At 41.1% G+C, this 12,776-nt stretch overlaps 1 long non-coding RNA gene across 1 annotated transcript in view; it reads left to right on the top strand.

The window, feature by feature from the left end:
• The window catches only part of LOC102373502, a 26,170-nt gene extending 18,056 nt beyond the window's left edge, over positions 1-8,114 (top strand). The window contains exon 4 of the long non-coding RNA XR_324764.2: positions 7,537-8,114. This is a non-coding gene — a long non-coding RNA (uncharacterized LOC102373502). The remainder of the gene's footprint in view (positions 1-7,536) is intronic.
• Positions 8,115-12,776: the final 4,662 nt, after the last annotated feature.

Below are 12,776 nucleotides of genomic sequence, written 5' to 3'. Positions count from 1 at the left end.
CCGGCTCAGCGATGAGCCACAGGTGGACCCTGGGTGCCCCCCAAGACCCAGAAGGCATCAGTGGCTGAGCTCGGGGAGTGGGGGGGCCCCCTACCATGCTCCCCAGTGGACCCAGAAGTGGACCAGAAATGCTCCTGGTCCACTTCCAGGTCTGCTGCCAAGTGTACTGGGGAGCCCTGCTCTTGTGGGATTCGAAGAATCAGTAACTTCCGAATCTCTCTGACTCAATTCAAAAGGTTCCAATTCGATTCAGAGAGATTAAAGGGTCTCCTGGTTCAATTTGGATTTGGAGATTTGACTGCCGAATAGGGCCGAATCTCTGCCGTACCAAATCAGGGACCGAAGCTTCGCACAGCCTTATTGTGCATACCAGGAAACAATCCACAGTTATTATCCTTGATGATAAGCAAATTCTGATTCAGTTTTAAAGGCCCTCAATATAGCATTTTAAAAGTTGCTTCTGAGAGTCTTCTTTTCCTGAATCAAAATGAAAATATAGGGGGCAAAAAGATATAAGTGAAAGTTTCTCAACAGGGGATATCTATATGTGCACTTTAATGGGCATTAGCTGATTTTAATGTGCATTAAAGCATCTCAAAAAACAGTGTGCTTTCACTCATGTGCATTAAAATAAGTTAATGAGCCTTTATCTGGTGCCTTACAATGGAATACTACATTTGATTTGCATTAGCAAAAACACATTAATGAACATGTAGATGTGCCCACAGAGTCTCCATATAATCAGCTTCAGGAGAAGTTTGATTTAATTTTCAAAACAAAGGTAAGTTTTTTTTAATTTTGTATTGGTTTATTCTGTTAACTGGGGGGCGGGGGAGGGGGGTGGAGAAGCATTGTCACAAATCTGTGCTACTGCCTTTGAGACAACTGGCCATTTATTAAAACAATTTTGTTAGCATTAGGACTATATATTTAAAATATTTTGGCCTACATTAGTTTTACAGCAGAGTTAATGTGACTTAGATATCAGGCTCTGTCTTCACTTATGTTTTTTCATAGTTTCTTGTTTGGGGAACATTTCCAGGGTGATTTTGAGGTGATCTGAGACAATGTAATGTTTCTCCTTTAAAAAAAAAGTTTTAAAAAGAAAGCTTAACAGTGATGGATGTGAAGTCTAACAAAATGAAACAACATCCTCCTCTTGCTTCATGTGGCTCTGGATTTGTCAGGTTGTTTGTGGGTCTGATACATGTCAGTGTTCCTACAGGATACAAAGGCCTGGAAAGGAGCAAAGACCTTGGATAATATGAGTTGCAGCTTTGCTGTTGCTGGATTCTGTGTCCTCAAGAGGTTGCCACCTAAATCAGTATAACTCCTTTGAGGTCAGACTTCATTTAGTTCAAGACTGAGTAGAAAGATTTAGATCTTCTCAACAGATCAGTGCAGAAGCTAGGTATTATAGTCTAAAAAGTCACCTCATTATTGAGGCAGGCACTTTTCTCAAGGATAAACAAAAGAAAAGCCATTGCAAGGATGACTGTAATTATACCATGTTTAGAATATTCCCTGGGTTAGTCTTAAATTTAGGTTTAGCTAAAAAGAGTAATTACAATACACTAGTGTTGGTAAACCAAACTTATTTGCATTTACTGCTGCCTCACTTCATCTATCCACAAAGCTTCCCAAATCCCTGGTGATATTTTCAATCACAAGATTATGCATGTAATAACAATAGACCTTTTTATTCCTCAAGTCCTCCATTTAGCTTCCTGAGGCAGATAATATCTCTTAGCTTGTCGGTGTGGCAAGAAAATGCTCTAATCAAATACTCCTCTGGGCCATCACAGCACATAATAACAGGGACTTTGATAGCTTTATCAGACGTGCATCAGAAGGTTCACTTTCAAAGAGGAACAAATAATTTCACTTTAATTCAAAGCTTTGGGATACACACTAGGAAGGGTAGAAATCAGAAGATATAAATGGGGGGACAAAACTACTGTGTTTCCAATGGGACATAATCAAGTGGTTTATATGATATGTCATTTAAATTAAAATAGTTTTCATCAACACGAAGATATAGTGCACATGCTTGAGCACGTTTTATTATGTCAAGTGGAGGTTTAAAGCTGCCTGAAGTCAGGCCTCCTCAAGATGTGATTTTGTACGATCTTGCAAGAAAAATCAAAATCAGTTTGATTAAGTATGAGGATTCTATGCCTCCATGGAAAGCCCAGGGTACAACAAGAGATAATGTAGGTAAATGGCAAGTGATATTGAACAAATGAGTTAAAGGGTGGTAGGGGTGTCATACTATTGGTGGTGCTGTCTTAAAAATAAAATCTAAAACTGGGCTTCTGAGTCCTTGTGGTCTTTAAAGATGTGACATTGAGATGAACATGCACAACTTTGTTGCCATAACTTGGACAAGGGTATCTTTGCACATTATCACTGTGCAAGCAAATTAAAGGATGTGCTCCCAAGCTCCATTGTAATTTTTCATTTATACAGATAAGTGGAAGAGCATAAATTCACAAACAAGGCACTGCTCATATACAGCTGAACTGCACACAAATAAAGTAGATCCCCTTTGAAAATATGGACCTTAGTATTCTAAAGGATTTATTTTACTAGTGTCTAGTTAGGGTCATTATATTCAAATAGACTTAGCTATATTATTCTGAAGTCAAGTCAAAGGCAGGATATGCACCTTATAGACTAAAATAGATATATATAGAGAGAGACAGAGAGTGAGAGAGAGAGAGAACGAGCACAAGTTTCATGAGCTAGAGCTCACTTCCTCAGATGCTCAGTGGTGAAGGGAGCTCTAGTCCATCAAAACTTGTGCTATACTCCAGTTAGTCTAAAAAAATATGTGCAGCTGTTATATTTACATCTAACTAATCAGGGTTAGATTGATCTAAATGCCACTCTGTGCAGATGTTTGGTAGGCTAAGTCACGCAAAAAATGGCTGGCCTGATGTAAATTAGTTCAAGCTGAGGAGATGAACTAACTTAGATCAGGAATGGGTTAGCCTGAACTTGTGAACATCTGCACATATTCAGAATGCAGCCCTGGTGCTGGGAAAACCCAGTCACTTGCCCCAGCCCCAGGGCTGTGCTCTTCCTACTCTCCCCCCACCTACTCTGACTGGGCTATTTTTAGCCCTCTATTCACCGACTCCTGGATGGTCAACCTCGCCCTTACCAGACCTGGATCCACCAACCACCTCTCCCCTGCCCCTCACAGACCCACCAACCCCCCCCCGCCAGCCCTGCCTGCTAGCCCCCAGCTTCCCCACCCTGTTACTTAAATTGGGTTCCCAAGATTGCTCCAGGCACTGGTGAATGTCTGCACATGCTGCTCCTGATCTACAACCCTGTGGCTTAAAGTAAGTCTGCAGTGAATGTCTACACTTACCCTAAGGTACAAATCTATCTTGCCTTCTCATCATATTCAGCCTATCTACATTCTCCTGATGGTTTCACTCTTTATCCTTACTTGTTCTAAACAGCTGCTCAGTACAGCTGTATTGGCAGGTACATTTCTGTGATTGATCTATGTAGATTGATTGTAGCACTCTGTTTATTCTAGTGCCTGTTTATTTTTTACCATGGAAAAGGATGGCTATGTATGTTCATTACACTAAATTTTGTGCTCCTAGCTGCTGTACCTACTTCATGTAAGAGTTGCCTTTTCTTTTTACTGTACAATCATTTATTTTTTGGATAATTTTTTTGTGCCCATGGTAACAGCAAAAATGTACTGACAACCATTGTTTCTCGCTCAATATTATATATGCATGTTTAGAAAGTATTCTGAATTAGAAGGTGTTATGCAGCACATACACTAGATACTGGAACTCTCATTAAAGTCCAGATTGATAGAAAACATGCTATTCAAATTCCCAGAGCAAAGTCATTAAGCTGAAATGTTTATGAAGCAGCTAAGGAGCTATGCTGGAAAAATTCTGTCATGCGTCATGATCTCTCATACAGGTATGAGAGTTTAACCAGAAGAACATAGACATTAATGCTTCAATATTTATGGCAGATGAGATAGTTAAAGCAGGCATTACGAGATAGGGTGGGTGCTATAGTAGAAGTCAGCAGCTTAGAATTCTTTAGGCAAAAATGTAGCTGGTATTTTGTTTCTGTGTGAGAGGTGCGATGTTTTAATAAGTCCTGTTAAAGGCACCTTAGATATTTTTTATGAAACTCAATTCATGGAAGTTCTCATAAATAATTTCCAAACATTATTTAGTATCTACACATACTTTATGCCATCTGGAGTTAGGAAAATTCTGGGACTGAAGCAACCAGCTGGCACAGCTGTAGAGGTGATGACAAAGTTAATTTCCAGGAAAGGTACCAGCCTCTCCACTTAGCTAGCACTCCCAGCAGCTAGAGTAATTTATAATTAAGCAACCATCTTGAAATAATTTGCTCATCCCTTTCTCTGACCTGAGATGTGATAATAACAAATTTTTAAAAAAGATTATTTTTAAGAAAAGCCTGTAACAGCTAAATTAAGGAAAGAAACTGGTTTTCAGTCCAATTGACATGCTAAATTATTTTGTAAATGAGAACTGTAATAATAGGAAATTGTTTTTTTAAATATCAGCTCCCACTTATGTCATGTTTTCATATTTTTGGAAACCTAAATTGCTCATGATTCATTTTAGATGTTTTGTTCTGTCTTCTGAAAAATGCTTGAGAAGATTCAGTGAATTTCATTATTCAATGAGCAGGAATACAGCTTTGTACTTACCGGTAATTCTTGCCAATATGTATTCTGTATGTTCTCTCTTATTGGGCCTGGCTTCTGACCTACAACCTAGTCTGGTTTCTCTCTCTCCTACCCCTTCAACCCAGTATCATAAACTCTAAGATTTCCTGGTTTTATTTGTTTGGTTTTGTTTCTTTGCCTTGCACTCTCCTTTAGTGCAAGGCAGAGAAAAGTGCTATATTTCAATGTCCAGATTTTAACAAAATGAACTCACAGTTGTTTTGGAACGTTCCTTTCTGAAGGAATCTGGTAGCACCTTGGTTCTCTAGCCACTCTCAACCAGTCTCAGCTCCATCCCCTCTCCCTTTTATAAGCTCCTAATTGGTTTTCTATAAGCCTACTGGGTGACCATTACTTCTGTTCCATCCTCATTAACCATTTTATGGAACAACCTTAGTGCAGACCTCTGATGCATCCTGTCCTGGGCACATTTCCCTTTGCTGTGGAAAGCAACTCAAGAGTGTTCAGTAAAGGCAAGTTTGCTTCCCTACCTTCACAATGGAAATAGTTATCAACAGTGCTTAGATTACATTTCTACCAATTAACTACTACCTGTTCCTCAACACAAACATGCTGAGACAAAATCTGATTTTTCATATGAACTTGTGATTCTGAAATCCACAACCTCAGGCCAACATTTCACATAGGCCCAGTTTGCCTCCAGACCATTTTTTCAGTTAAGAATTTCTAGCAAAAGATTTTATAATGTAGGTGGGGAAGGAAAAAATGCAACATGCAAAAGGATGGTTTAAAACTGCTGACAGTAAAATAACTACATAAATGGAGGCAAACATATGAAGGTGGAAAGATAAATGACATAACAGCATTTATTTTAATAATCTTTCCAAAAATATTTTCTTCATAACCTCTATGGTTTAACTATGGTGATCCATATTTCTCTGAAATTTGTTTTTCAAACAGGGCAACTGACAGTGCAAAAATTCCTGTTCACACACCAGCTTTGCCCAGAAGGCTAAATACAAACAGTCAAAAAACCCGAGGCTGAATTGATTCAGTCTTTGCAGGTTAGTCTAAACTGCAGAGATTAAATTGAAACAGAAGTGAATGGACATTTACCTTTGATTCAGGAAATGCAGCCACACGTCTGCAGTGGCTTAGGCCAGAAGCCCAGGGGCACTAGAGCACAGCTCTCTGGCACATAGCCAGAATGGGCTGCATATTCACTTCCTCTTCTTGCAGGTCTCTGGGACTCGCAGTCCAGAATCACAACAACAGGACTCTGTAGGGTTGTTCATCATTTCTTCCTGCTTCCAGGTGCCTCTGGGATTTGTTGTCCACAGTTGCAACTAGCAGTAAGTTTGTGTAGGGCAAAGGGGTTTAACCCCCTTCCCTGGCCGCAGACCTCAGCTAGGTTTGTCTAGGGTGGGATGTCCCCTCCTCCTTACAGACTGGGCTGCATCCCCAGCCAGGCTTGCACCCCCGCATCTCATTGTCAGCCAGCCCTCGTTGCTCCAGCTAGGGAGCAGAGGTGCAGGCCCAGCCCTGCTTTCTGGAGCAGACAGCACAGCCCAGCCCAGGGCTGCAAAGCATGCTGGGATACTGGGGGACTATGATTTAACTTGAACTAGGAAGGGGTCTGAGAAAGAAGTTTCATAAACCAGTTTGATCCAAATCAGTTGAGTTTGATACTACATTCAACCAAGTTTATCTTAAACCAGTTTCAGTCATTTTGAAATTGGTTTATGTGCACTGAGCTTCTGTTCTGTTAGAGGTTTAAACCAGTTTCTGATCACCTAAACCAGTTTATGTGTAACTTCTGTCCCTAGTTGAATTGTCCACAGGGCACTTAAGAGGCACACAGACTTTTTGTCACCGATTCATTTTTCCCTTTTTCCCTAAGTGTAAACCAATACAGTTTTATTACCAAGGAGAGTAGCCTCTCCTTGATGTGACAGATAAAGTGTTTAATCATTTGCCTTGAGGTTTTTTCAAGGTTTCTTATAGCTCTGTTGACAATGAAAGGTCGCAAAGTTCATTAGATCACTAATATTTATTTTACTTTGTTTGGATTTCTAAGAAGAGACCGACAAAATGACCTTATCTTAAATGGGTAAGCAACCTAGACAGATAAACCTCCATTGATTTCAGTGGGAGCAGAGGTAGATAGACCACTGCAGAATGCTTTTGAAAACCACTGCAGAATTGTTTTGAAAATCTTAGCCTCAGTGCACAATCAGACATAAAGCATAACCTAGTAGTACCTTACAATATCCCACATTGATTTATTAAATAGAACAGCAAAGAAAAAATAAGGAAAATATCCCACTTCCCCTCAAGACTGTCCTTCTGGCTATTTCTTCTCTCCCCCCCCATCCCACATAAAAGATAACTTTGCCACACAGCTCAAAAGCCAATAAATGTAAGCAGAGAGTATGTTCCAAAGACAAGGAAACCCACTATCATCTCCCTAATCCTTTCCATTATGTCAGAAGCAATACAGTTCAAATGACTTTCACTTGATTTGTTTTCTATAGAGACTTGTGTCTCATTCTTATGAAATAATATTAGCCAACTAACAGTTTCCTTCACCACAGTTTTACATGTATTTATACTGTACTTCTCCTGCAGTATATGTTATAGGTTTGGGTCTTCCTGTTTTGTACAATATAGTCTCGTAACTTATGTCTCTTCTGTTTCTAAATTGGAAAGTGTGAAGAGTTTGGGGTTCTAAGGCTAGATGTATCTCATACTTTGGCTCACAGGACAAAGATGTAGAGCATTCCCTGCTCTTTTGCTGAGGTGTGACTTCATCTCATTTTACCTTCCAGGCTTCAGATTACTAAATGCATCCTTCAATACCACAGGACTCCTTTCCTCGGAGATACCAGACAGGAGCAGGTGCTGGCAGGAGAGAAAGATATTATTGCTGGACTGGGGAAATTTTGTCAGCTTTTCAAATGTATAAATGTTTTCCATTGGCATTTGTCAAACCTTTGTATACCTGAGATGAGGTCATGAGAGGATCTAGGATTTTGAAAAGAAGCGTACAGATAGTGTGGCATGTCATCATATATAAACACAATGCACATTTTTGTCCAATTAAAGCAAAACTAGAAACCTTACTAATATGCTAGCACTAGGTTATTCAGTTTAAGATTAAACCAAAAACCAACATAACTATTGGAACGAGTACTAATTTACTAGTTTATATATTAAGTTAAAAAAACACAACAAACTAGGCAAAAAATAGTTAAAATAATCAAAAGATATTTTGTCCTGTAGTCATTACAGTTAAAGTATGTCTTTTATTTAGATTTAGATTTATAAAACAAAACCTAGCCTTCTTTAGTGTCTTGACAGTGCCTCTGATACTTCACTGCTAGACATTCCTACACCTGAGTTAATATTACCACACCTGAGTGTTGTATTGCAGTAGCTATAATTGCTTTGATTGCTTATATAGTTTTTTTCTTTTTATATAATGAATTATTTAGCCATTGCGATAAAGTTAATCTTGTTAGGATTTACTTATTATAAAATTTTAATCAGTCATTATTAATGTTCTGGAATTAACCAACTATTTTAAATTTCCTATTGCTTAGCATAAATATATTTGACATATTGGTCTAAAGATTTTAGAACTTAAATTTGGTATAAGGAAAATGCTTCTGTAAGGTCTGTAGTAGGTCTTTAAAAAGAGGTGTGTTTAAAAAGAGGTAATGAAAGAATGAATGATGTATGTATGTGACAACATGAAGGAAGACTGTCCTCTTGCAGCAGGTGAAAATAGCCTTCTGTGGTTTAACGGTTAAAGGTTGTAGCGACGTCGAGGCAGCAGTTAAGAATTACCAAATGCTAGATCATGCTTCATCCAGATGGCTGAAGACTGCAAGCAATGACCCCCATAAAGATTGCAGACTGCAAAGCCAGAAGATCATGTCCTACCAATCCCAGTTTGCCAGCAGGACAAGGAGGATGACCTTTGCATCTGACTCAGTGGAATCCATAGGCTTGTATGGACAGCTATCACTATAAAGAATGAACACAAAGACAAGGCTTTGGGCCTGTCCACCTGCAAGAAAGAGTTTTGGGTGTGCCCAACATGTCCTGACTCCATCCCTTGTGGTCAGTCCAGCCGGCCACCAGAGTGACCCAAGTGACTTTAGAACTTGGTAACACCTTAGCCTTGCAGGTAACACGTTAGCCTTGGTAACACCTTGGCAACACCTTAGCCTTTGCAGGACTGTCTAACTGTGTGTGTGCTTGTTTCTTTTGTATGAAGGAATGAATGAATGAGTATGCATGGGAATGAGTGAAGCAGATAACAATATTGTTCTTTATTCTTTTCATGTTTTATGTTCCAACAAATGTGGCATTGTGCCTTATCCCCTGATAAGATTCCTGCTTGTTTTTAATTCACACTGTATGCACTGTGCGGACAACATGAGATAAGGTTTTTAGCTAGAGCTATAAAAGTCTGCAAGGCTGTGAAACAGAAAAGAGAAATTACAAGGAAAGGCTAACAGACAGCAGAAGAAAGGATAGATGCAGAAGACAGGATAGTATGATGTGGCATTGTGCCTTATCCCCTGATAAGATTCCTGCTTGTTTTTAATTCACACTGTATGCACTGTGCGGACAACATGAGATAAGGTTTTTAGCTAGAGCTATAAAAGTCTGCAAGGCTGTGAAACAGAAAAGAGAAATTACAAGGAAAGGCTAACAGACAGCAGAAGAAAGGATAGATGCAGAAGACAGGATAGTATGAGTAGTAGGCCTGTGTGAAGCAGCTAGTATTTGCTTTGGATTCAGATTCAGCTGATTCGGGAGACAGTGATTCAATTCGGTGATTCGAATCACTGTCCTGAATCAATTCGGCCGAATCTGATTCAGAGATTTGGCCCCCGCTGAATCATCCGAATCTGAATCAAACAGGCCTCCTCTCCCAACCCTGTCCTCCTCTCCCTCTCCCAATTTCCTGCCCCCTCTCCCAGCCCTGTCAATGGCTGCTCTGCCCAGCCCCAGTGTCGGCTCTTTAATAAAAAAAAAAAGAAAAATTCCCGCACTCACTGGCTGTTGCCAGGTGAGGGGGTGATCCCTGATGCCCACCACTGCCACATGGTGTGTGGGGGGCTCTGCCACAAGCCTCCACAGGCACTGATGGCTGCTGTAGCAGCTGGTGAGTGCAGGGCTTTTTTTCTTTCTTTCTTTCTTTCTTTCTTTCTTTCTTTCTTTCTTTCTTTCTTTCTTTCTTTATTTATTTTTTTTTTTATTTCTATGCGACAGCCATTGATGGGGCTAGGAAAGCAGGCATGGGTTGGGGGGCACTCAGGGGGGCTGGGGGAGCAGGCAGGGGATGGGGCCTGGCAGGGGTTCCTCCATAATCCCCTCCCCCCTCCTCCAACCCCCCTTGGCTCTACTTACCAGCACAAAGTCCGGGTCCAGGTTCCTCTGGCAGCAGACGGGGACTGCCTGAATCTCTGAAACTCTGCAAATTGTTTCCGAATCAATTCAGAGAGCTTTGAATTGATTTGGACCTTTTTATTTGTCTCCTGATTCGATTCGGATTTGGAGATTTGGCTGCTGAATTGTGCCAAATCTCCCCCAGATTGAATCAGCACACAAAGCTTTGCACAGCCCTAATGAGTAGCAGAACATCAGGACCGTTAAAAAGGATAGACCTGTAGGGTGGAGGGAGATTAGCAGGAATCAGGGAGATGATAATGAGCTATGAAGTCAATTGAGTCTTTCAGCAATGTCTGATTAGAAATGTCACTGCCCCTCCCCACAGTTGGTTTTAAAATTTGGAAGGAGCAGGAATCAAAGGGGTGCAGCTGCACCACTGCACCCTCCCTGGACCTACCCCTGGGTGACCTTTGAAGGTCACCTCCCTCCATATCAAGTTTAGTACTCAGGCTAACATTGGGTCCTTAGCAGTCATACAGGCAATGTCATCAGATCCAATGAAGATTCTAGCATCAGAACTTCACAGAATGGAGAAACAGTGAACTCAGGATAACAGAAAATGACTCAGAGCATTTGCATTTACTATCAACTTCCCAGGGTGGTGTTGACATTTAGAGTCATATGCATTTAAATGTAAGGAGCAACAAAGCATATGTGGTGGAATGATTTGGGGTGTTGGTCTATTCTTGGTAAATTACCGTACCAATGGTTTATGACAGGGGTGATGAGCAGGAGGTGCAAGCAGGTGCACGTGCACCCCCTGAGAGTGGCGGTGCACCCCCGACAAAAGGGCGCTGCCGACAGTGTCAGCAGTGCCTGCAGGCGGTTGCTGCTCACCACCCCTCCCCGCTGCCAACAGCACCAGTGGCATGCTGCTGTGCCTCCCCCAGCTGCCAGGGGCACACGTCATTCATGGTTTATGATCTGTCACAACTGTGAATTTGCAGCCATAGACATAGTCATTCACAGATGTTTGGGTCAGAAGGGACCTTAGCAGATCATCGAGTCCGCCCCCCTCTCCTGGTCAGGAAAGAGCGCTGGGGTCAGACGACCCCAGCCAGGTGCATGTCTAGCCTCCTCTTAAAGATCCCCAAGGTAGGGGAGAGCACCACTTCCCTTGGAACCCCATTCCAGATTCTGGCAACCCTAACCATAAAGTTCTTCCTGATGTCTAACCTAAATCTGCTGTCTGTCAGTTTGTGGCTGTTGTTCCTAGTTACTCCAAGGGGGGCCCTGGTAAACAGAGCATCTCCTATTCCTTGTTGTCCCCCCCACCCCGGTGAATTTGTAGGCAGCCACAAGATCACCTCTCAGCCTTCTCTAGCTACACCTATCCATTTGGGTGTAATTTCTCTCTGTCTTATTCATGGTTTGTAAATGGAAGCTTCACATTCATCATTCTCCTAGTGACTGAGGACAGCTCCCACTCCATACAGTGAAGCATGACAAATAAGCAGAAATGGCTTCTCTATGTCATCATGACATAGCATGCTGTCAGATGACAACAATCGCTTCACTTCACTGCCTTGTCATGAAGTTTAGTTCATTTCCAGATGGCATCCTTATCCAATAGATGATGCAGACTCAGTGACTGTAGCCTTGTCTTTTAGGAAAGAATAGTAAGAATGGTAGAAATTAAGTAGATGCAGGAATGTTTGCAGTTTCTGCTTATTTTTGGGTATTCGAGCCTTATGAATGAATCGTCTCTATCTTTACATTTGTTGGATGAATTTTGGCAGCATCAACTCAAAACCTGGAGAACTTCACAATGGTCACTCTAGAAACACATTTATCTTTCTTGAGTTTCAGGCCAGCATTGGAGATGCAACCTAACATTTTTTTGCACTTCGACGACTAATTCTGGGATGAACCCTGCTTAAGTGAGGACATAAGGACATAAATAAAATATGGCATGACTCCCTTAGGACTTGCAAGTCATCCATAATTTCTAGGAAAACTTACTCCAAACTGCTTATTCCAAACTGTATCCCATACTCTGTACTCCATACTGTAAGTGGTTCCCTTATGGGTGACGATTGTGCATCAGCTGTTTGATCGTTTATAGCGAGTTATTGATATGCTTGGACCAAGTCTAATTTGGCAAAAATCTTTCCTCCAGCAAGAGTGGCAAGGAGCTGGTTTAGTGCTGGAATCTGGTATGGGTCTTTCTGTAGTATTTTATTAATGGTACACTTGTCAGCACATAATCAAATATCACCACTTGGCTTCAAGATGGGTACAATGGGAGTGGTGTATGTTGGATTTAAATGTGCTTCTAGGACATCTTGTTCCACAAGTCAATCAATCTTTGAATCAATTTTTGGATGAAGGCAACACAATGAAGCTTCATTCGAACAGATCCAAAGAAAATGACACAGGCTGGCCCTTGTAGATGCCAACCTGTTCATGGAAGACTTTGCTGAAATCCTTTAGGACATTTTGTAAGGTGTTCATCATGAGACTGTGCACTCCTGCTAATCTGATACTGAATGGTTCAAACCATTTTTCTCATCGTAAACTTGCTCTCCTACCTTTGGCAATTATTAGGTGGAGTATTGCTTGGTCTTGCCCATAATGGACATTGGCATAACATGCAGCCTTC

Source organism: Alligator sinensis, unplaced genomic scaffold (genome assembly GCF_000455745.1).
Source record: "Alligator sinensis unplaced genomic scaffold, ASM45574v1 scaffold700_1, whole genome shotgun sequence".
NCBI lineage: Eukaryota > Metazoa > Chordata > Crocodylia > Alligatoridae > Alligator > Alligator sinensis.
This window is presented reverse-complemented; position numbering and strand designations above follow the sequence as displayed.